A 24195-nucleotide genomic window follows, 5' to 3' on the forward strand; every position below is an offset into this window, starting at 1 on the left:
TCATAGACTGTAGTATCCATTGCGAATTCAAATACCAAATTTAAAACAAAACCGGTGAATAATGTCGCTAAAATCATCAAAATACCGAATATCGGGAGGTACCGTTATATGGGAGCTGTACGAAGGCGTGGACCTGCACAGACAGTCCTCGGTCATAGGTTGTAGCTACCATTTCGAACTTGAAATGCCAAATTTAAAATAATTCCGGTGAATAATGTCGCTAAAACGATCAAAATACAGAATATGGAGAGGTATCGTTATAAGGGGGCTATACGAAGACGTGGATATGCACACACAATTTTCTGTCTTAGGCTACAGCATCCATTACGAACTTCAAATACCAAATTTGAAACAATTCCGGTGAATAATGTCGCTAAAATCATCAAAATACCGAATATCGGGAGGTTCCGTTATATAAGGGCTAAACCAAAACGTGGACCTAATGGCCCATTTTCAATACCAAAAGTCATGCAAACATTATATACATTTGAGTAAAATTTATCAATCTACTTCAATTCGTCCATAAGCTAGAGTGATTTCCACAGACGGACATACGGACGGATATCGCTAAATCGGCATAAAATTTGATGCTGATCAAGAATATTTATACTTTATGGGGGCTTAAATGTGAATTTCGAGGTGTTACAAATGGAATGACAAACTTAATATACCCTACATATTATGGTGGCGGTATAAACATCCCCATTGAAAACTGCAGACTTATTGTTTAGTAATAATACAATTTTTTTTTTCAGTTCGAATTCGCCAATACCCTTCATCAAAATATATAGTCCTAACCTTAACGAATATCCGTATCCTTTTATATCCCTAATGCAACAGTCACTTGAACACAACACTAACTCCTAAAAGCTCTATTTGCGCGCGCTCTCTCATTCTCTTACTTTGCTACCCGGGTCAGGAAAACCAGCAAAAAATAATAACAACAGCAAATGTCACAAGAGCAACACACAAACGCAGAGGTCTAACAACGGAAAGCTTTTTCACATCCACACCAGAAGAAATCAGTTGCGTGCCTACTCTCCATACGAACGGAATACAAAGCGCGAAACGACGTAAATTGCCACAGCGGAATGTGGATATAACGCGGACGGTCCAGTGAATATAACTTGTAGTGTGAAGGGAAGTGAAAAAAAAAAAAACAAAATAATTCTAAAAATCTAGAAATTTAATGTAAAAAATAACAAGGAAAATTAAATAAAAATTGAAAAAAATATGAGCTCCTGGAACAAAGTGAAAACGTCGATTCCTTAAAAAAAAATAAATAAATAAAAAAAGCTGCAACTCAATTGTGAATAATGCCAAGTCATAAATGACATCTCCAAAAATATTTTAAATTCCATTTCAAAAGGAATCATTAAATTACCCAAATCCATAGCGGAAGCAGTCACAGCCTTAGCAGTAGCAGAAGCAGCTCACAACAACACATAAATGTATGTAAATGGAATAAAGAAAAAAGGGATAAATTTATAGGCCAGAAAAAAATATATAAAAAGAAACGGAAAAATAAAATAGAAAAAATGAAATGAAAACAAAAACAAAAACAACAGCACAACCACTTTACATGGGAAAGGAGCAAATCACGCACTTGTGTTGTTGTTGTTGGCAAAATATAAACATACACCGCGTACACACAGACCCATCTACCGACTTACATACACACACGACATTAGTCACAACAGAGTAGGCTTGCAGAATGTTTTGGTATGTTGGTTTGTTATTGTTGTTTTTGTCATTGTTTGGGGAGCCACAACACACACACATATGTATATGGGCCACCCATTCATACTTCCATTGGAGCAACAAACATTACCAACCCACCAATACACATATGAGTCACACAGGATCCAGCCAACAACGTGTAATCAAATGAAGATGCAAGATTGAGAAAGAGAGAGAGAGAGAGAGAGAGCAATTTGAGCTTCAAACAAAGAAAAGAGAATAAAACTTAGCATGCTTTTGGGGTCTTCCAAACAATGTTGCCATTTAATTCATTAGTTTGTTCACAAGACTAGAATTGAAATGTGGGAATAAAAATCATTAAAATTTAAGACAAGCTTTCCAGAAGACGATCGTATCTACGATTATATCTACAAAAGAAAATATAGTACTTATTGTCAGTCGTACCTAGATAAGAAGTGTAAATTAACTTTGTTATTCCGTTTGTAACATCCATACATACTGGTCGTAGACCCCATCATGATCAACATAAAATTCGAAGTCAATTTAACGATGTCCGATTGTTTGTCCCTCTATCTGACTTTCTGTTGAAATCACGATGCAGCCAAATTATTTGGCGTAAAGCTTCAGAATTTGGCACAACAATTAGCATTGTTTTTAGGATGTTTGGTATTAACAAGTAAAAACAAGTAAAAAAGCTGTAAGTTCGTCTGGGCCTTACTTTGAATACCCTCCACCATTTGGTAAACATTTATAATCTTATAAATACCGAATGTAGCCGTATATTATGGTCTATAAGACGACTTGAACCTGCATAGGCAACTCTTGTCACAAGCTATTGCAATATTCAAATGCGAAGCTTGAAAAAATATCTCTTTATAATGTAGCTAAAAGCATCAAGATACCGAATATAGGGAGGTACCATGGGGGTTATAAATCGACCTGCCCAGACAATTTTCTGTCATATGCTGTAGTGTTCATTATGACATCTAAATACCAAATTTGAAAAAGATCATCAAAATATCGAATATCGGGCGTACCATTATATGGGGGCTATACGAAGACGTGGACCTCCACAGACAATTTTCTGTCATAGGCTGTAGTGTTCATTATGACATCTAAATATCAAATTTGAAATAGTTCCGGTAAATCATGTCGCTAAAATCATGAAAATACCGAATATCGGGGGGTACCCTTATATGGTGGCTATACGAAGACATGCACCCTGCACAGAAAATTTTCTGTCATAGGCTGAAGTATTCATAACGAATTTCAAACACTAAATTTGAAATAGTTCCGCTAAATAACGTCTCTAAAATTATCAAAATATCCAATATCGGGAGGTACCGTTATATGGGGACTATAGGAAGACGTGGGCCTACATGGCTCATTTTCTGTCTTAGGATGAAGTATCCATTACGAACTTCAAATACCAAAATTGAAACAATTCCGGTAAATAATGTCCCTTAAATCATCAAAATACCGAATATTGGGGGTTCCGTTATATGGGGTCTATACGAAGACGTGGACCTGCACAGACAATTTTCTGTCATAGGCTGTAGTATTCATTATGAAATCCAAATACCAATTTTGAAATAGTTTCGATAACTAATGTCGCTATACGAAGACGTGGACCTGCACAGACTATTTTCTGTCATATTCTGAAGTATCTATTACGAACTTTAAATACCAAATATAAAATAATTCCGGTAAATAATGTCGCTAAAATCATTAAAATACCGAATATCGGGAGGAATTTATATATGGGGACTATACGAAGACGTGGACCTACATGACCCATTTTCAATACCAAAAGTCCTCAATACTATGGTGGAGGGTATAAAAAACATTAAGTTCGGCCGGGCCAAAGTTTTAATACCCTCCACGTTAGGGTAAAGGAAACATTAGAACCCATTGTGACCCACAACTACCAATTTTCAGACATATTCGTGCGAAAATGTCCGAAAAATCATCAAAATATCGGGAGGTACCAATAGCAACCCAATAGGGTACACAAATACCAATTTTTAGACAAATTCAAAAAATCGTCAAAATACCGAATATATGGAGGTACCGTTATATGGGGTCTATACCAAAGCGTGGACCCATACATACAATATTTCGCCACCGCAGGCAGAACCCATTATGACCAATAAATATATATAATAAATAATACCGAATATCGGGAGGTACCACTATATGGGGGCTTTAATAAGATAACAAATGCAAAGAAAATTGGTCATTGGTTTCCGATTTTAGGGGAGTTGTTATAAATTAAAGTGGTAACTTCTTGCAGGGGAGGTATAGGAATGAATGATTCAATATTTTCTATTTCCGGAGCGGAACCAAGTCTGTTTAAATTTTGAACGATGTCCCAATTTTGACCTATATGCCTATTAGACCCCATAATGAAAATATAATGGCACCTCCCGCTATCTGGCATTGTTCATCAGAATTGTTGGCAATTTGACATAACTGATACAAAATATCAAAATTCTGATTCTACTTTTAAATAAAAACCAGTAAGGAAAGCTCAAAAGTCGGGCGGGGCCGACTATATGATACCCTACACCACTATGCATATTTAGTAGAGCTCTCGTAAAAAGGTTTATACAGGGCATTTCAGAGCTCTATGAGATATTTGGTACAAAATCAAAATCCATCTAATTCTATCGTGCATTTTACGAACTATAGCTATCTCTGAACCGGGTTTCTCCAAATTTTACGTATTAGCTTCTAGACTGATGATTTGGGCTGATATTGAAAATTTAGTGCACATTTAACCCGAAATCGGATGAAGATATATATGAGAGCTATATCCAAATCTGAACCGATTTCGATAAAATTTAAAACAGCTATTCCTGTGCTCCATCTAATACCTGGTACCAAATATCACGGTTGTAGAGTGAATATTACGAATGTATGGGACTAAAACTCTAAATCGGAAGAAACATATATATAGTTGCTATATCTATATCTGAACCGATTTTCACTAAATTTTATATACTTGCTTCTAGGCTGAATTTGGTCCGATGTACTAAAATTCAGTCCATTTGGACTTATATTGGCCATTTGGTGCACAATTAACCCGAAATCGGATGAAGATATATATGGGAGCTATATCCAAATCTGAACCGATTTCGATAAAATTACAAACAGCTATTTCTGGGCTGTATCTTATATCTGGTACCAAATATCATTCTTGTGGAGTTCATATTACGAATGTGAGAGGCTTAAACACCAAATCGGATGAAAGATATATATGGGAGCTATAGCTATATCTGAACCGATTTTCTCCAAATTTGATATACTTGCTTCTAGGCCGAACTCGGTTGGGTGTGCCAAAATTCAGGTAATTTGGACTGATAGTGGACAATTGGTGCACATTTAACCCGAAATCGGATGAAGATATATATGGGAGCTATAGCTGTTTCTGAACCGATTTTCTCCAAATTTATTGTATTTGCTTTAAGGCTAATCTCGGTCACATGTGCCAAAATTCGGGCCATTTGGGCTGATATTGGCCATTTGGTGGTCAATTAACCCGAAATCGGATGAAGATATATATGGGAGCTATATCCAAATCTGAACCGATTTCGATAAAATTTAAAACAGCTATTTTTGTGCTCCATCTAATACCTGGTACCAAATATCACGGTTGTGGAGTGCATAGTAGGAATGTGAGGGACTTAAAGATCAAATCGGATGAAAGATATATATGGGAGCTATAGCTATATCTGAACCGATTTTCTTCAAATTTGATATACTTGCTTCTAGGCCGATCTCGGTTGGGTGTGCCAAAATTCAGGTAATTTGGACTGATAGTGGATATTTGGAGCACATTTAACCCGAAATCTGATGAAGATATATATGGGAGCTATATCTAAATTTGATCCGATTCTCACCAATTTCAATAGGGTTCGTCCTTGGGCCAAAAAATATTGTTTGGAAAATTTCATCTCAATCGGATAATAAATGCGACCTGCATTTTGTTCACAAGAATACATGGACAGACGGACGGACGGACGGACTGACATGCATAAATCGACTCAGAAAGTGATTCTATGAAGGTTCTCAAAAGTAACTATGGGTCTATCTCGTTTCCTTCTCCATGTTACAAACAAATGCACAAAGACATAATACCCTTACCACTATGTGGTGTAGGGTATAAATAGAGATGTTTATAACTGATATAACAACCGTCAAAAGTGATCGGTTTTCATATAATCAATTTCGTGTTTTGAGTTTTGCATCCAATCGTGTTTCTTCTTAGAACAAATTACTTTGCCAATCACTGACCTCCACATAAAACTCATTTGCCCAAAAATCTGAAAATTGTTACGATTGTGTCGCCGAAATGTCCACAAACACGGCAACACTGTTATCAGCTTCCATAAAATAGGAACAACGTGTGTGTTTGTTTTATAGAGAATATGAGCACAAAACGAAAGCAAATGGAATAAAATTAAATAATATGGGTGTTCTATGAGAGAAACGACCAAGCATACACCCCAACCCAAAACCCCTCCCATACTAACACACATAAATATAAACATGCTCCTCGAATTTTTACTCCTTGCGACTGTTGAATGAATGAATGAATGTTATTGTTTTTCTTGTTATGACTTTGTTGTTGTAACAATGATGTGTTTGTTGTTTTTGGTATAATGGTGTAATTGTTGTTTTCTTTATATTGAATCTGTCGCCTCTTCTTCCTGTGGTCGTTGTTGTTGTTATTGTTGTAATTGACAGCTTCTTCTGTCTGCTGACTTTTTTGTTTCTTTCTGCTTTTCTCAATGCAGATATTTGTGTAGTGGAGTGTTAATAGACATTGTCTCATTTTGTCATTCGTTGTATTGTGGTCTTCTAGTCGGCGCATGTGTGTGTGTGTGTTTGTGTTTTGCGGAAATGGTATTAATATTTTTTTACCCATGGATACCACAAATTACATTAGTATATAAGAGGAAGATTAAAATATGGAAATGGAGGATTAAACAAATTAATAAGGATTGCTAATTTTTATGAGAAGATTTAAGTTCTTAAGTCTGGATTAATGACAACAGTGAGAAAAATATTGAGGTTTAGTTTAACATTTTAGTTGAATGTTCTTTAATTTAAAATGTATGATATATTCTGTATGTAATTTTGTAATATATTGCTGATCAGTGGGATAAGGTGAGAAAATATTTGGGCAAAATTAAATTTTTTGACGATTGTAAACCTTGTTATACCCTACACCACATAGTAGTAAGGGTATTATGTCTTTGTGGACTTGTTTGTGACAGGGAGAAGGAAGCGAGATAGACCCATAGTTATTTCTGAGGATAGTCATAGAATCACTTTCTGAGTCGATTTATGTCCATTCGTCCGTCCCTTCGTCCGTCCATGTATTCTTCTGAAAAAGGCAGGTCGCATTTATTATCCCCGAGATGAAATTTTCCAAGCAATGTTTGTTTGTTTCAAAGACAAGTCATATTGCAATTGGTGATATTCGGATCAGATTTAGATATAACTCACATATATCTTCAACCGATTTCGGGTTAATTGTGCACCAAATGACCAATAGAAGTCCTAATGTCCTAAATTTTGGTACATCTGACCGAATGCAGTCTAGAAGCAAGTACATAAAATTTGTTAAATATATATCCTTAATTCGATTTCGGGTTTATTGTGCAAATAATGGCTAATATTAGCCCAAATGGAGTGAATATCGGGAAGTACGTTTCCATTTTGTGCAACTCGGCTCCGATATATTTTTATACCCTCCACCTTGGAAAGGAGGGTATATTAACCCCCATATAACGGTACCTCCCGATATTCGGTAATTTGTTGATTTTTGCAAAAATTTTTTCACGGATTTGTCTGAAAATTTGTATTTGTTGGTCATAAATTTCTTCTAATGTTTCTTTTACCCTAAGGTGGAGGGTATTAAAAGTTTGGCCCGGCCGAACTTAATGTTTTTTTTTTTACTAGTTTTTTATAATCTCCACCATAGTTTGGAGGATATATTAAGTTTGTCATTCCGTTTGTAATACCTCGAAATATACATTTTAGACCCCACAAAGTATATTTATTCTTGATCAGCATAAAATTCTATGTCGATTAGCAATGTCCATCCGTCTGTCCGTCTGTGGAAATCACTCTAGCTACCGAACGAAATGAAGGAATTTGATAAAAATTTACTCAAATCTGTACTATGTCTGCAAGACTTTTGGTATTGAAAATAGGCCATGTAGGTCCACGTCTTCGTATTGGCCCCATATAACGGTACCTCTCGATATGCGGTATTTTGATGATTTTAGCGACATTATTTACCGGACTTGTTTCAAAATTGGTATTTAAAGTTCGTAATGGATACTACAGCCTAAGACAGAAAATGGGACATATAGGTGCACGTCTTCGTATAGCAACTATATAACGGTATCCCCCGATATTCGGTATTTTGATGATTTCAGCGACATTATTTACCGGAACTACTTAAAATGTAGTATTTGAAGTTCGTAATGAATACTACAGCCTATGACAGAAAATTGTCTGTGCAGGTCTACGTCTTCGTATAGCCCCCATACCGGTACCTCCCGATATTCGGTATTTTGATGATTTTAGCGACATTATTTACCGGAATTGGTTCAAATTTGGTATTTGAAGTTCGTAAAAGATACTACAGCATAGGACAGAAAATGGGTCATGTGGGTCCACGTCTTCGCATAGCCCCCACATAACGGTACCCCGATAGTCGGTACTTTGATGATTTAAGCTACATTATAAACAGACGCGTTTGAATATTGTAATAGCTTATGACAAAAGTTGCCTATGTAGGTGCATGTCGTCGTATAGACCCTATATACGCCAACATTCGGCATTTTTAAGATATTAACATAATTTTTAACGGATTTTATTTGTTTGAAAATTGCCGAATTCGTTCCAAATGGTGGATGGTATTCAAAGTCCGGTCCAGCCGAACTTACAGCTCTTTTAACTTATTTTAATATAATCCTTCTCGAAGTAATATCAAGCACTCTATAGCAATGTTATTTTGTATTAAAGATTAAAATGTCTCTGTCAAATTTAGTAAAAATCGATTCAGAATTGGATATGCGTTCTAAATATTTGTTCCCTTTGAAACCAATCTGTAACTGCTCTAAAGACAAATGTTGATAGGTGGTATGAACTACTTCAAATAAATTCCTTTGTTACGGGAGCTCTACTAAATATGCATAGTGGTGTAGGATATCATATAGTCAGCCCCGCCCGACTTTTGGCTTTTCCTTACTGGTTTTTATTATCCAAACATGAATGTTAACACTTCAAAATAGCAATTAAAGCAAATTTTTGTTGTCGCCGGGAATGGGAGAAAATACTGCAGAGCACCAAAAAAAAAAAAGATATTTTTTTTGATTTTTCAGTTCTGTTTCTCAAGACGTCACAATTACAAACCAATCGGTTAGGAATTTAGAATGGGGCTAGAGTTTAGGGTTAAGCAGAATCCTACCAATATTCGTCGGGGTAGTCGCACCTCTGACCTTTACATCGATAATGATTTCGTTGACGAATATAGCCAAATATCGGATATACAGCGGAGTCTAAATTGCAGTGTTGTAACATATCAAATTTTTGGCTATGTCCTACTATATACATTGCTTACATGTTATGAATATCTACCATTCACACGTCGTCCTTCTGCAGGACTCTTATAAATAGCAGAAATTTTGTGCTGTTTTTGGTTCATTTGAACCTCTACATATTTTGTGATCATCTCTAAAAGGAAGAGGCCCTCTGTATCTCCAAATTAAGACTCAACTATATGATTAGCTTGTCTACGATATTGGGCTATATTCATCAACGAAATCAGCATAAAAAAGTCAGAAGTTCGTCTTTTGTGTATTTCGGATATCGCCTGTAAGTAATGTTGGTATTTTTTCACACAAAAGTAGTGGTCCATTCTACTCGCTGTCCTAAACTCTAACTTCGTGCGAGACTTCGTGTCCTTTGGTTTCTATTTGTGACCTTTATAACGGCTGCAAAATCAGGAAAATGTTTAGTTGTTGTTCCATTTCAACCTCTAATATATTGCGGACATCTTTGAAAACAATGGGCCTAGCCCTTCTGAGCGTAACCCTACATTTGTGAAAATTTTCGTGAGGATCGGACGATAATTGCAATACGTATATAATATCCCCAACCTGTGCTGTAAGGTGAAAAAAAATAATACAAAATGTATACCTTATATTATAAGTCAAATTGAAAAAAATCGCATGCGTTAAAAAATATGAAAAAAAAAATAAAAATATTTCACAAAATAATACAAAATCCATATTAACATCATTATTAGCATCTTTTTATCCGATTTTTTTAGATTTTAGAGTTTTATGCCAAGAGGGCATTCTGAATTGACAACATTTGTCACAATCGGTCCAGCCATTCTTAAGATATAAACATTCTGGTTAACATTCCCTTCCTTTGTATATATACATTCCGCTATATATATCCGATGTATATACTATCGGCATCTACGTTACGGTCAGAATTGACTTGTCCGTCTATTTGCGATTTCGCCGGGATTAAAAATATTCGTAGTTTAGTGGAAAATTTTACTTTTATTTAACACAACTGTTATGGTCTATTCACCCACTTAATATTACCCGATGACCACCAAAATTGGAAGTCTTCTGCCCAGCCCTAATCTTTAGCCCCATGCTAAATTCCGCGTCGATTGGTCCATAATTGCAACCTGTAGAGCAACTGCAAAATCATTAAATTTTTCAGTTTTTGGTCCATTTCAATCCTTAAATATTATGCGATCATCTCCAAAAGAAATAGGGTTCTATTCTGGCCCCAATCACACCTACATTTTCAATTTCGTGAGAATCGGGCCATAATTGCGACCTGCAGAGTGATTACAAATTAACATGGACAGACGGACGGACATACATAGCTAGATCGACTCAGCTCGGCGAGATCGGAAGATCCATATATACTTTCCTATGTGGGAAACAAATATTTCGAGGTGTTACATAATTTTTGGCCCAATCAAACTTATAATACTCCCAACACATAGTGTTGTAGGGTATAAAAACGTCGTTTATTGTTGTTTTTTAGAAACAAATTCCGTTGTAAGTCCTCTACGAAAAGAATAACCTTTACATGTCTTCAACAGATAGAAAACCATTTTCCGGTTGTCTGAATACAGAATAATCAGCTCTTCTCTTGGTATAAGATCTACTCTCTGAAAGGAAGACCTCTATGGTTAGAGGCCCACTTTCAACATTTTTATTGATAGAAAGTCTTTATATGTCCACCGAAAGAAACCCTTTTATAGGTCTTTTGCAGATTTAAAAAAAATGTGTTTGCTATGAATTCTATGGAGAAAACACTTTTTACTGTTCTTCTATCAATAATATCTTGTTGTCTAGTGTTGGCATTTTTTGTATATCCAGCATCTATCCATTTCGAGAAATTTCTTTCCTGGAAATGCATACCAAGATGTCTCCGAGAAAATTGAGTGCAAAGTTTTTCTATAAAAAATCGATTTTCAATGGTACGAGCCTAATGCATTGTTCTCACAAAGAATACATTTGTTTGGGAATATATCAAATACATTTAAGACCATAATAAAATATGGCCGAACAAATTACAATTGTAACATACAACCGAAAAAAGAAACATCAAACAATAAAAAATAAATTCCCCGTCTCAATAGATTGCCAACACAAAGTGAGAGAAAAATTTCCTTTTAAATCCCAGAAAATTCTTTGAAATGTAAATTTTTTATTTTTTCACGGATATAATATTATTGTAATGGTATTTCACAGGCCTTTTTCTTTTTCTACAAAATTTCCTTCTATCGCAATTCAAAAAAAAAAAAAAAAAAAAAAAAAAAGGAAATTGCGCCGAATTCCATTAAAAGAGTCTCTTTGTCGCACACACACGTGATTTGCATTTGTGATGACCGTTTTTGTCATCGTCTCTTGACATTTGGCTTCCGGTCTTGCCAACTGACTGTAAAAATGAAAATATACTAACAGAACATAATTTCATTTCCTCTGTGGCCTTTTCGATGTTATACCCTCCACCATACATAGTATGGAGGGTATATTAAGTTCGTCATTCCGTTTGTAACTCATCGAAATAATCATTTTAGACCCAACAAAGTATATATATTCTTGATAAGCATAAAATTCGAAGACGATTTAGCCCTGTCCGTCCGTCCGTCCGTCTGTTGTAATCACGCTACAGTCTAAACGAATTAAGATAGGAAGCTAAAATTTTGCACAGATCTCTCTTTTGTCTGCAGGCGGGTCAAGTTCGAAGATGGGCTATATCGGTCTACGATATCGTATAGCCCCCATATAACTGTACCAACCGATATTCGGTATTTGGATGATTTTACCTACATTTTTCAACGGTATTGTCTGAAAATCCACACAAGAAGTTCCTTGTGAGTACTTTATACCTCGGCAGACAATTATCTATATAGGTCCACGATATCGTATAGCCCCCATATAACGGTACCCCCGATATTCGGTATTTTGATGATTTTAGCCACATTTTTCAATGGAAATGTCTGAAAATCCACACAAGGAGTTCCTTGTGAGTACATTACCCCCTGAGAGAGTTATCTATATAGGTTAACGATAACGTATATCCCCCATATAACTGTACCCCCCGATATTCGGTATTTTGATAATGTTAGCCACACTTTTCAATGGAATTGTCTGAAAATCCACACAAGGAGTTCCTTGTGAGTACACTACCCCCTGAGAGAGTTATCTATATAGGTTAACGATAACGTATAGCTCCCATATAATGGTACCCCGCGGTTTTCGGAATTTTGATGATTTTAGCCACATTTTCCAATCGTATTGTCTGAAAATCCACACACGGAGTTCTTTGTGAGCACTTTACCCCTGAAACGGAATTGTCTTTATAGGTCCACAATATCGTATATCTCCATATATCGGCACTTTCCTATATTAGATATTTGAAAGATTTTAAAAGAATTTTTAATGGATTTTATTTTTTTTTTTCTTATCCGTTCCAAATAGTGGAGGGTATTAAAAGTTCGGCCCGGCCGAACTTACTGCTTTTTTACTTGTTAATGCTTAAGGACTTTGTCAAAGCTGACGGACCACAAACAACGCCAACCACATTGAGTGGCATGAAATTTAATTGAGAGTGTTTCTTTGATTACGGCCACAGAAAATGGAGAGTGTAATGTGAATTATTGATTAAATTTTTTGGGTTCCATGTCATTCCAATGGAAGTGGAAAGCAGAGAATTGTTTGGGAGATTTTGTTTAAGAAATGGAAGGCGAGATAGACGAATGTGCAGATTAAATTTTTTACTCCTAAGAAGATGGTATATAATTCATGGATTTGAAATGAAATATTTCAAGGAGCTTCTAACAAAATGACAAACTTAATAAGCACCCTCTCTCTCTCAGCTATATCATCATTGAAAATCCTTTATTGACAACATCAACCAAAAAATTCCATGTCAACTTCTGCAGGAGTTTACCTCTGTCACAGTTGGCCGCAACCCAATATGAAGGCTGTCTGTCTGTCTATCTGCTCATTACATGTTGGAAACACAAATATTTGCCAATAACAAATACACCCACATATAAGCTAAACTAGCTGTGTAATATTCGAATCTCTATTGGTACTTGTTTAAAACTATGTTTTACCTGTTTATCTCCTTTTTAGTTTGGTAGACAAATAGTGAATTATCAGGGTATGTTATTTCTATTTTACGAAACTTGAAAATGTTTATATTTGCTTATGTATGTATGTGTTTATATATCAAAAGCTTAAAGTCATTTTTTTGGGAGACCAAGAAGAAAACTAAAACATAAAGTCATATGAAAAAGAAATTGAAATTGAAGTACTTTGTTTGAAAGTTTCAAAGTATTTTAGACAGAAATCGAAAAATTATTTCCAGACAAATCGAATTTAAGGAAGAAGTTTCAGGTTGAGACAAACAACTTTTAAAATAACAAGTAAGCAAAGGCTACAGTCGAGCGGGGCCGACCGTTGAATACCCTACAACACTATAATAAACGATACAGTTTATATAGGCGAGATACTCGAAAGAATTCCACAAGATATTGTGACAAATAATAAAAGAAAACCATCAGGTTTCGTTCTCTAATTTTCGAATAATAGCAACTTAAACTAATTTGCTCATTTCCAATTTAGATGTTGCACTTAAATGGTCTTCTTAGATCTGGAACCAATATTTCCCAAATACCTATAATGTCTCAGAAGTGGCAGGAGATTAACATTTATTATTGGTTTTTGACTGAAATGCATCTATATGAGATACAGACATTTGACTATATTCTTCAATGAAATCAGCGTTAACGAAATAGTCAGAAGTGTGTCTTTCCAGTATTTGTGAATTCTCCAAAAAGTCACTGGAATGGACATTTTCTTATTTTGCATACAAAAGTTGGCAAACTATTTCACACATTGAATATTTTTTGATGGCCATTCAAAACTGCTTGTCTTTTGCAATGTCCGGTAACGCCCGTTCAAATGTGCGTGAGGATCGGGCGATAATTATGACCTGCTGACAATTTTGCAGTTTTTCGGTCCACTTCAACCCCTAAATGTATGGCGATCATCTCCAAAAAGAGTAGGCTTCTATTCTGACCCTCATCTTATCCCCATGCTAAATTTCGTAAGGATCGGGCCATAAATGCGATCTGTATATGATATCCTGATATCCTAACTACTTTGTTTTGTTAGCTGTAGAAATATTACCAAATGTTTAATTCAAAATGAAAATATGCCAAAAATATGACAAAATTGAAAAAATATGAGAAAATTTTACAAAATCAATATTTTCATCTTTAGAGAGATATTTTTTTGCGATTTTTTTAGACGTTTTTTCTTTCCTGGCAAGAGGCCATTCTGAATTAATGAGAACTGACGAAATCTATTCAGCCGTTCTCGACATATAAGAGATCTTTCAGGCATATCTTCTTTGATAGACATATATATCGCACATCAATGTAAAGATCAGAAGTAACCTTGTCATGGCTTTGCGATTTCGCCGGGATTTAAAATATTCGCGGTTTAATGAAAAATTTTGAATTTTTTCAACACAAAATATATGGTCTATTTTACCCTTTAAATATTATCCGATGACCACCCAAATTGGTAGGCTTCTTCCCCGCCCTAAACTCTAGATACATGCGAAGTTCCGCGTCGATTGGTCTATAATTGCGACCTGCATAGCTACTGCAAAATCCGTTATTTTTACAGTATTTGGTCCATTTCAACTCCTAAACATTTGGGGATCATCTCCAAAGAAATAGGGTTCTATTCTGACCCAATCCCCAGCTCCATTCTAAATTTCGTGAAGATCGAGCCATAATTGAGACCTATAGAGTGATTACAAATTAACATGGACAGACGGACGGACGGACATACATAGCTAGATCGACTCAACTCGGCGAGATAGGAAGATCCATATATACTTTCCTATGTGGGAAATCAATATTTCGAGGTGTTACATAATTTTTGGCCCAATCCAACTTATAATACCCCCAACACATAGTGTTGTAGGGTATAAAAATTAGTTCACAAATGAGTTTGGACAAAGAAAATAAAATACTTTCTGTATTGCGAAATTTTCAAAAAAAATTTACTTTGTTAGCGAACAATTCGTTTTTTTACCAGACTAATCTTACAGCCCCAAAGTCCTTACAAAATTCGTTATTCCTATCATTTCCTGTTCTCGGAAATAGTTTTATACCCTCCACCATGCATAGTATGGAGGGTATATTAAGTTCGTCATTCCGTTTGTAACTGATCGAAATAATAATTTTAGACCCAACAAAGAATATATACAGGGTGAGATAAAAAACTGCAACAAAGTTAAACGCCATAATTTTTACATTTTTTTTTAATTTTATTGAATGAAAGCAAAAAATGTCGGAAATAGCATCAAATTTAAGAATAAGTTTAGATTTGTTCGAATTGGTCACCGAATTATGGCCTTCAACCGGCCAATGAAACCGTCACCCGCTGCCCGAATGTGCTCTGCGGTATTTTGGTACATTCTGGCGTAGCGCTTGCTTGAGGTGATCGACACTTTGGTATTTTTTGTACCCTCCACCATACTATGGAGGGTATATTAACTTTGTCATTCCGTTTGTAACTCCTCGAAATACTCATGTCAGACCCAACAAAGTATATATATTCTTGATCAGCGCAAACTTTTAAGTCGATAAACCATGTCCGTCTGTCTGTCTGTCCGCCTGCCCGTCAGTCCGTCTGTCTGTTGTAATGACGCTATATTTTAAACGAATTGAGATAGAAGGCTAAAATTTTGCACACGTGTTTATTTTTCCAGTAGGCAGTTAATTTCCTAAATGGTCCATGTAGGTCCACGTTTTCATATAGCCCCCATTTATAAATTCCTCCCGATATTCGGTATTTTGATGATTTTAGCGACATTATTCATCGGAATTGTTTCAAATTTGGCATTTCAAGTTCGAAATGTATACTACAGCCTATGACAAAAAATAGTCTGTGCAGGCCCACGACTTCGTATAGCCCCCATATAACGGTACCTCCCAAAATTCGGTATTTTGATGACTTTAGCGTCATTATTTAACGGAATTGTTTCAAATTACTTATTTAGAGTTCGTAATGGAAACTACAGTCTGTGACATAAAATTGTCTATGCAGGTACAGGTATTCGTATAGGCCCCATATATCAGTACCTCCTTATATTCGGTAGGTACAATACACACCGAAATTTTTTGAGATGTCGTATTTGACGTTCGTAATGGATGCTATAGCCTGTGACAGAATGATTGTTTCGAATTTGAATATGGTAATGGCTTATGACAAACAAGGCCTATGTAGGTCCACGTCGTATAGACCCCAATATAACGGCTATATTCGGTATTTTTAAAAATTTAACAGAATTTTTAAGGACTTTATTTTTTGAAAATTTCCAAATTTGTTAGAAATGGTGGAGGGTATTCAAAGTTCGAACTTATTGCTTTTTATCTTGTAAGTGCTAACCTTGCTTTCCAAATTACTGCAGACACAATAGTCCAACCATTCTTGAGTGGCGCGTGCTGAGTGCAATAGTGCTGAATCCTGTTGGAATGTCCAACGTCTGTGGCCAAAATGTTTGCGTGCCCAATGCTTTCATACACCTTCCAGAATGTTTTCGCGATCATATTGGCCATTTCTTCTAATGCCATGGTCGATTAATACGAGCGAAAAGCGACCATCGACTGTTATGGAGGCCAACATCATCACCATGGCCGGCGCTTGAGTTCTGGTGGCCAACCGAAGGTAAAAATTTTCAGCTGACCTCTTTTGCAAGTAAATACGATCACTTTGTTTGTTTACAAACTGCTGGACAACAAACGAATGTTTTTTCATCGGAGAAAACCAAATTCGGCAGTTCATCACTTTTGGCCAAGTGAAGCAAATCTTTAGCTCTTTTGAGTATATTTTTTTTCTTGTTGTGGTGTAAGTTCTTTTACATATTTTGAAATTTCAATGGCTTTACCACGAGCTCATTTTTCAATATTTGCCGAATAGAATATTGCGATATGTTCAGCTCGCAAGCCATTCACATTTAAATGCTGGAGTGTTCTAACGATAGCCACTTATGGTTTTCAAGCCAAATAAAAAGAAATCACACTACCACGCTTGAATTCCATCACGAATAAATTTCCTTCTGGAAAATTCTCACCAAAATGCTTTTGTACGCTCGTAAACAATATGATGGGTTGTCACTGGAATAATTTTATCTGCTGTCGGACAGAGGCTTAGAAATGACAACAGTCTGAAGTTCGTTTTTGTTTTTTCACCTCACCCTCTATATATTCTTGTTCAGCATAAAATTCCATGTCGATTTAGCGATGTCCGTCCTTCCGTCTGTTTAAATCACTCTAGCTTCCGAACAAAATGAAGTAAGTTGATAATGTCTGCAGGACTTTTGGTATTGAAAATGGGTCATATAGGCTCACGGTATGATATAGCCCCATATAATGGTACCTCCCCAATGTCGGCATTTTGGTAATTTAAACGACATTATTCACTGGAATTGTTTCAAATTTGGTATTTAAAATTAAATTGTATATGAAGGACCACGTCTTCGGATAGCTCCCATATAAAGGTACCTTCCGATATTCGGAATTTCGAAGTTTTTAGTGATATTGTTCACCGGAATTGTTTCAAATTTGGTATTTAAAGTTCGTAATGGATACTACAGCCTAATACAGAAAGTTGTCTGCGCCGATTCACGTCTTCGGCCTTATACAAATATTACGATGTGTAGAGTTTAGGTCTAATCGGAAACTCTTATCCACTTCTCTATGATAACGAATATTTTTTGAAGAGTTTGGCTATTTGTGACAAAGGTCTCAGTAGCCAAACTGACAATGTGGCAGATCCTTTTTTCTTCAAAAAGACGTAATTTAAATATAAACCAATACCTTTCTTAAATTTTAATATTCTTAAATTTTTCATTAAACTCTCACATTTTCGTTAAATTTCTTAATTTTCAAAACACTTCCTCTTTAAATAACACAATTATCTCGAATTGTAGCACTTAACAGCAATTTTATCCAACACCTTGCGCCATTAGGCGAACACATTTCAAATTGTAAATAATTCAATGGAACACAAAGCGTAATAAAATAAGTATAACTATGATATAATTCCCATGAACATGAATCACGGTGTGTGTGTGTGTGTGAGGTCGTATGCGTACTGTGTGTGGGTGTTTGTGTTAAATCGAAGGTAAAGCTGTTACCTCGCAACTCTTTTTAAACGCTCACACAAGTTCCATCCCATTCTTCACACTTGGAAAGTTTCTAAAACAGCTGGCTGTCTGTTTGTCGTTAGATACGCCCGGAAACAAAAAAAAAAAAACATTGTCAAGGTCAGTGGCACAGTTAGGTTATTGTCTTGACTTCCTACAAAAAAAATGGAGAAAGAGAAAACTAATACTCTGTTACATAAAAATATAATCGAGATGGAAAAAAGCTAACCGTTATTGATTGTGACATTGAATTTTGCTAATACAGGATTTTCATGTTTAATTTAAATGACGAATGGTTAGTATTTGAGCATTTTTATGAGCTTCATATAAATGACAAACGATTGAATTTATATTTGATAGATAAAGTCGTACGAAAAACAAGTTAAAAAGTATCTATTATTTTTGATCCCGGTGAAATTACAAATAGACAAACAAGTCAATTCTGAACGTATATAGCCAAATATATAAAATGTATATATACAAAGGACGGAGATGTTAGCTAGAATTCCTATATCTCAAGAATGGCTGGACTGATTTTGTTAATTCTGAATGGCAAAAAAGTATTAAATCTAAAAAGATGCCAATAATGATGTTAATATAGATTTTGTAGTAGTTTGTGACATTTTTTCTTTTATTTTTATCGCATGCGATTTTTTCAATTTGACTCATCATATTGAAGTGTATATTTTGTAATATTTTTTCACCTTACAACACAGGTTGGGGTTATTATAAACAGATTGTAATTATCCTCCGATCCTCATAAAAACTTCATAAGGGTAGGGTTAGGCCTATTGTTTTCAAAGATGTCCGCAAATGTATTTAGGGGTTGAAATGGACCAACAACTAAAAATGCTCCTGACTTTACAGCCGTTATAAAGGTCACAAATAGAAACCAAAGGACACGAAATCTCGCACGAAGTTAGGGTTTAGGACAGCATTATTAGCAGCATTATTTACAGGCGATGTACGAAATACACAAAAGCGAATTTCTGGCTTTTAGCGAATATAGCTAAATATCGTAGACAAGAAAATCATATAGATGTGTCTAAATTTGGAGATACAGAGGGGCCTCTTGCTTCTGGGGATGGTCGCAAAATATTTCGCCGTTCAAATGACCAGAATCAAAACAAAAAAATTCCTGATCACACAATTGTAGCAATTCGCATGAGTCAGAAGAGAGTTAGGGAAAGGAAAGAATGTTAGCATTTTGGAGGACCATTGGCTTATTTTTAGCTGTAAAATGGACCACAACAACTAACAGCACGATGGAGGGCGTAAATATTGGGTAAATATCCCTGGTCAAAATAGTAAGGGTAAAAAATGGGCAGTGCTCCGTAACATAATTTCAAAAGCGAAATCTTCCATGAATGAATTGAATTTGGACATTAAGGGGCTACTAACATATTGTAGTGTTGTAGGGTATCACATGGTTGGCCCCGCATGACTGCTGCCTTTGCTTACTTGTTTTTGTTATAGCTTCTTAAAAATATCGTTCAAAATTAAAAACTATTGATAAATTTGGCCAGGCATATAAGAGCAATCATTTTTATACCCTACACCACAAGGTGGCCAGGGTATTATGTCTTTGTGCATTTGTTTGTAACAGACAAAAGGAAACGAGATAGACCCATAGTTCCTGCATATTGATCTGCATAGAATCACATTCTGAGTCGATTTATGCATGTCCGTCCGTCCGTCCGTCTGTCAATGTATTTTTGTGAACAAAGTACATTCGCATTTATTGCCCTATTCAGATGAAATTTTGCACAAATCCTTTGTTTGGCCCAAGGACGAACCCTATCGAAATTGGAGATAATCGGTCAAAATGTAGATATAGCTCCCATATACATCTTCCTCCGATTTGCTTTTTATTGTGCACCAAACGTGTAATATAAGTCCGAATAGTATGGAGTTTTGTACATACAACCAAATTAGGCCTGGAAATAAGTACGCCAAAATTGACCGAAATCGGTTCATATATAGCTATAGCTCCCATATATATTGTTCTTCCGATTTGTTATTTTTGTCCTCCGCAGCCGTTATATGCACTCTGTAACAACAATATTTGGGGAAATTTATCAAATACAGCTCAGAAATACACTTGCTAAATTTTATCGAGATCAGTTCAGATTTGGATATATCTCCCATATATAACTTCGTCCGATTTACCTTTTATTGTGCACCAAACGTCTAATATTTGCCCAAATGGGATTAAATTTGGCACTTACGACCGAATTGAGTCTAGAAGCTAGTATGTCAAATTTTGTGAAGATCGGTTCAGATATAGTTATAGCTGCCATATATACTGTTCATCCGATTTGTTATATTTGTTACCCACAGCCGTAATATGCACTCCGTAACAACGATATTCAGGGAAATATATCAAATACAGCTCAGAAATATCTTTGCCAAATTTTATGGAGATCGGTTCCCATATATATCTTTATCCGATTTGAAATTAATTGTGCACCAAATGAGCAATACAAGCCCGAATTTAAAAGATACAAATTTCATTTCGTTCGTTTTACTTTGTACTTAACATCATCAAACTGGAATTCAACATATGTGAAATCCCCGTTCCCATGTGTTTATGTGCGTGTGTTTATGACTTTTCCCAGCATAAGCGCATAAAGCAACAAAAAGCTTAAAGGAAAACATCAACATATTCTCAGTGGATACTTTGCATAAGTAGTTGCCGCACACAAATTCATTCATAAAATTCGATGTTAGTTTTGGCTTTGTGTATCAAAAAAAAAAGAGAAAAAAATGAGATAAGCCAGTGAAAGCTAGGAGAGTGGAAAAATCTCTGTCAGGTTGTGGTAACTTCTTTGTATCGCCTTAAAGCATTAACAACATTTGCATTTATTAAAATGTAACTATGTTTTCATTTTTTTCTGTGGATGTGTGTAAGACTGCGGGGGTGTGGGTTTGTATAGAATTAACTTGACATGCTTTGCCTTGCATGCCAAAGTCCTTTGGAGTATACTGCAATAGACTTTTGCTTTCTTTTGCCATGTGACAAGATGTGGTAACGAGAATCATCATTCCTACACATAGGTCACATTTGCTTTACCCTCGGGAATTGAACATAGTTAGTTTCATGACAAAGTCGTCCCATTTTCCATTTTACAAAGGTGGCAGTTTTGATGCTTAGTATTGCACATGGAAAGCGGGGGATATGAACAACAACAAAAAAAGAAAGAAGTTAGAAAGAGGACATAGGGTCCAGGGTTTCAAAATATTTTCATGTTAATTTCCAAGGATCATTTCAAATATAAACGAGGATTTTTAACGATTTTCTCAAAGAAATTTTGAAAAGTAAATATAAATTCAACAAATTTTAAGATTTCTGCTCTATTCCTTTACCCAAAACAAAATTTAGTACTATTAGTACTTTTCGTACAATTATAGTACAAATTTCCAGAACCACCTCTATATCTTAATACTAGATACAAACAGAGTCTTTAGTATTAAAATTTGGGATTCCATCTGTATCCCTTCACCCAAAACCCAATTTAGTACTATTTAGTACTTTTCGAATAATTATAATACACATTTCGTACAAATGGCGTTGGCATTTCCAAACCAACGCCAAATCTCAAACACATATACCATCTGTAATATAAATTTTAAATTTCAAAATGGTACCTCTATCCCTTTACCCAATACAAAATATAGTACCATTCCGTACTTTTGGTACAATTATAGTACACATTTCTGAAACAACTTCCAAATGTACAGGCTACACATGAAAAGCGACCTTAACGCCAAATTTCAGATTTATCACATTTCAATTCCAGAGTACTATATGTTCACCTCATAACAAATTGTACCAAAAATTGTACTATTTAGTACTTTTGGTGCAGTTTTAGTACGCATTTCCTTCCATTTCCAAAACCACCTTTTCATGAAAACCTACCAACAACCGAGGCCCCAATACAAAATTTCAAAATTCGTTCACCCCAAACCAAACTGTTCTAAATGTAGTAACATTTAGTACAGTTCGTACACTTAGTACATATTTTAAAAACCACCTTTTTTAGTTTAATACGAGCAAATAAAACTAAATTATACCATTTTAAGAGTTTAGTACCATTTTAGAAATTATAAACTTAAAGTTCGAATTTCCCAAAAAAAAAATAAAATAAAAACGTTTTGGTACTGCACTTCATCAATGACTCTCATTCCAAATTTTATGTCAAGCTTATGCCGTTTATATCATACAAAATATGAAATTTCCCGCACATTTTAGTACTTTTCGTACCCTTTTAGTACGAATTTCCAAAAGACCAGCCTTATCTCACGCCTATGCATCAAGAGTGACCCTTGTGAGTTTGTCAGTTATTTTACTACTCTTTTATATATTTAGATTTTACCAAGGATCCTCTCAACTATTCATAAGGTATTTCTCAAGGACCATCGAAACCATAAACAAGGCTTAGAAAAAACAAAAGACCATCTGAACTATAAACATGGATTTTTTTAAAGAATTTTTCGCAAGGTCCATCTGAACTTTAAACGTGGACTTTTTAAGAAAACTTTTCTTGAGACCATCTGAACTATGAACGTGGATTTTTAAAAAAAAAATGTTCTCAAGGACTTTAAACGTGTTTTTTTCAAATAATTTTTGAAAAAAATTTCTCAAGTACTTTAAATGTGGATTTTTCAAAAAAATTTTCTCAAGGACCACCTGAACTATGAACGTGGGTTTTTTAAAGAATTTGTCTCAAGGACCATCTGGACTATAAACGTAGATTTTTAAAGAATTTATCTTAAGAACCATCTGAACTATAAACGTTGATATTTTAAAGAATTTTTCTCAAGGACCATCTGAACTATGAACGTGGATATTTTAAAGAATTTTTCTCAAGGACCATCTGAACTATGAACGTGGATTTTTTAATTTTTTTAAGCATCATCTGAACAATAAACGTGGATTTTAAAAGAATTTTTCTCAAGAACCCACTAAACTATAAACGTGGATTTTTTAAATAATTTATCTCAAGGACCATCTGAACTATAAACGTGGATATTTTAAAGAATTTTTCTAAAAGACCACGTGGACTTTTTTTTAAAGAATTTTTCTAAAAGACCACGTGGACTTTTTTTAAAGAATTTTTCTAAAAGACCACGTGGACTTTTTTTAAAGAATTTTTCTAAAAAACCACGTGGATCTTTTTAAAGAATTTTTCTCAAAGACCGTCTGAACGTGGATTTTTTAAATAATTTTTTTCAAGCATCATCTGAACAGTAAACGTAGATTTTTAAATTTTTTTTTTCAATAACCCATTAAACTGTACACGTGGACTTTTTAAAGAATTTTTCTCAAGGACCATCTGAACTATAAACGTGGATATTTTAAAAAATTTTTCTCAAGGACCATCTGAACTATGAACGTGGATATTTTAAAGAATTTTTCTAAACGACCACGTGGACTTTTTTTTAAAGAATTTTTCTAAAAGACCACGTGGACTTTTTTAAAGAATTTTTCTAAAAGACCACGTGGACTTTTTTTTTAAAATTATTTCTAAAACACCACGTGGATCTTTTTAAAGGATTTTTCTCAAGGACCATCTGAACGTTTATTTTTTCTTCTTAACTATAAATATGGATTTTTAAAGATATTTTCTAAAGGATTTTTTAAAGAATTTTTCTCAAGGACCATCTGAACTATGAACGTGGATATTTTAAAGAATT

General features: G+C 35.0%; 1 protein-coding gene across 1 annotated transcript in view; it reads left to right on the forward strand.

The window, feature by feature from the left end:
* The first annotated feature begins 1074 nt into the window (after positions 1-1074).
* LOC101898395 (multiple C2 and transmembrane domain-containing protein) overlaps positions 1075-24195 on the forward strand; it is a 157752-nt gene continuing 134631 nt past the window's right edge. The window contains exon 1 of the mRNA XM_011297040.3: positions 1075-1451. The gene's annotated coding sequence lies outside the window, so the exon portion shown is untranslated. The remainder of the gene's footprint in view (positions 1452-24195) is intronic.

The sequence above is a fragment of the Musca domestica genome, unplaced genomic scaffold (assembly GCF_030504385.1).
Source record: "Musca domestica strain aabys unplaced genomic scaffold, Musca_domestica.polishedcontigs.V.1.1 35, whole genome shotgun sequence".
Taxonomy (NCBI): Eukaryota; Metazoa; Arthropoda; class Insecta; order Diptera; family Muscidae; genus Musca; species Musca domestica.